Source organism: Cebus imitator, unplaced genomic scaffold (genome assembly GCF_001604975.1).
Source record: "Cebus imitator isolate Cc_AM_T3 unplaced genomic scaffold, Cebus_imitator-1.0 Scaffold54, whole genome shotgun sequence".
Classification (NCBI taxonomy): Eukaryota; Metazoa; Chordata; class Mammalia; order Primates; family Cebidae; genus Cebus; species Cebus imitator.
In genome coordinates this window covers 4,121,715-4,124,097 of record NW_016107369.1, presented here as the reverse complement: position 1 = coordinate 4,124,097, position 2,383 = coordinate 4,121,715, and the positions used below count along the sequence as shown (strand labels likewise).

General features: G+C 38.0%; 1 protein-coding gene across 4 annotated transcripts in view; it reads left to right on the top strand.

Annotated features, from left to right (window-relative positions):
* Window positions 1-2,383, top strand: part of ZC2HC1C (zinc finger C2HC-type containing 1C) — a 12,733-nt gene that overhangs the window by 7,179 nt on the left and 3,171 nt on the right. The gene's annotated exons all lie outside the window — the stretch shown is intronic.

Genomic DNA, 2,383 nt, shown 5'->3' with positions numbered 1-2,383 from the left:
TAGTAGAGACGGGGTTTCACCATGTTGACCAGGATGGTCTCGATCTCTTGACCTCGTGATCCACCCGCCTCGGCCTCCCAAAGTGCTGGGATTACAGGCTTGAGCCACCGCGCCCGGCATCATCAGTTTTCTTTAAGGAAAATTCTTGTGTCCTGTACGAAGAATTGACGTCTAAAATTAACATTTCTTGATGACTACTGTTTGCCAGCATTGTGATGGGAGCTTTTCATGTGATTCTCTCATTGTCTCTCATTGTATGTATCAATGCAAAAATCAAGACTTGGATAGGCTGAGTTGCTTGAGGTCGCAAAGAGCTTTAAGTGGCAGGGTCAGCATATAATTCTTGGTTGGAATGACTAAAAAATCTAGACCTAGAATTTGTGTCCTTTGGATTATAAAAGTAATAAATGTTTACTGTAGAAAATTTAAAGGACACAAAAAGAAAACAATGCAGCATTTTTGTTACCTGGAGAGAACTCCTCACTCTTTGCAATATATTCTACCACCTCCCAAGACTAAGATCTGTGACATTGCTTTATCTACTCTTTTAAAGATCAGCTCAGTGTTGACATAGCTTCTGAGTAATAGATGAAATACAACTAAGTTTGGAATTCTTTTTCACTCCATTTAGAGTATAAACACCTTGAAGGTAACACAGACTTTCTTTCTGGTTATCTTACAAACCATGCCCTTGCCAATTATTTCTCACTTTAGAAAAACCAGGGTGTAGAATGTAAGGGCTTCACGACACTTACGTGATAAATTTAGGCTAACTTCATAGGCACATTTGGACAACATATCTGGAGAAGATTGTCTCATAAGTGAATGACCTGTCAAGGTTGTGCCACTTGGTTTATAAAACAGGTATTTCTCAAAGTGTGGCATGCTGACAAACTTTCTTTTAGTAGTCTTAGTGTTTAGTGTTTTATCAGAAAAATTTATTAGTCATTTAGTGTTATATTAGGAAAATATGACAATATATATAAGCCCCTGATTTCCAGGGATCATGAACTTACAGAAAAATCTTAATTAATTGTAAGGATTAAGTGAAGTGCAAATGATTGAAGTTTGGGAAGTGTAGACCATATGATCTCGGATGCCCATCTAGTTCGAATATTCCAGAAAAATAAGAGAGTGTCTTTCTGCTTTCATTTCCTTCCAACCCTCACTCTGCTGTGCTGGCACCTCTTGTCCATCAGCACTTTACAGTTTCTGTGTATTTGCTGGAGCCTTTAAAAACTCACATTTATATGATGGTTGTTAGAAGAAATTGTTTACAGTTAGAGTTCTTTCTTTCAGTACAATTTGGGGAAATCACAAGCAAGTCCCATCTGTGTTCAGAGACAATCTCCCTGAAATCTAGTTTCCAAAAAAGAAATCAACATTTTGCTCTTGCAGATAATAATATGATGGCCACTTACTGTTTTTTCCTGTTTTCTTTCTGTTCAACCCAATAATCCACTGGGGATTCATTCTGTCCCACTATAGCGATTTATTTTTGGCCAGAGCCTAAAACATCGTATGTTTCTTAAATTTGTAAATACAGTTGCAGTGCAGTGAAGCAAAATAATTAGGTTCCTAAGATCAGATGATCCAGCTTTATGGCAGCTAGTTTGGCAGAATGTGTGACACTGAAGACACCAAGACAGAAGGGAACTAGACTAAGCTCTACCCACACCACCCGGTAATGTCTCAAGTCTTGTTCCACAGTGCTGTGCCTTTGGAAGCTGAGTGGTTGTACCTTCCTGTCATTCCTCTGGAGTACTCAAGAACAGGTGATTTTCCTGGTATCCTTTAATCTTCACGTAACTTCCAGTGGACGTATACCCCATCTCTCTCCTGGACTAATAAGCATTTTCAAGGACAGGGAACATATCTTTGTGCTTTGTGCTTAGTAAGTGTTAACTGAATAGAATTTCAGTACAACGAGGAATAAAATCATAGGAATTAGAGTATAAGAAGTAAATTACTAAAGTATTTCATACACTTGAGGAACTTTCCCCTAATCAAATTCTTTTAAAGGTTCTGGGATACCATCTCTAACACTCTCTTGCCTTCTTGTCTGTTTCAGTAAGAGACTTTCCCCAAGGACCCTTTCTTTTCCTTTGATAAAACCTCTCTTCCTACTATTCATCATTAACAATGCCAGATCACCAAGAGCTATTTATCTGCTCTTTTTCTTTTTTAAAAATCTAATAGTATTTGTATGCATTTAAAAAGCCCTGTTGTACTGAGTGACCTACAGTGGAGCCCCTAGTCCAGCCCCCGGAGGCAGCCTTCAGTTCTGTTAGCTGGTTCTTCTGGTCTGCCTTTCCATATTCCTAAATAATATGCTTATTTTCTTGATTTATCAATTTTCCACATTACCTGTTTTTTTTTTTTT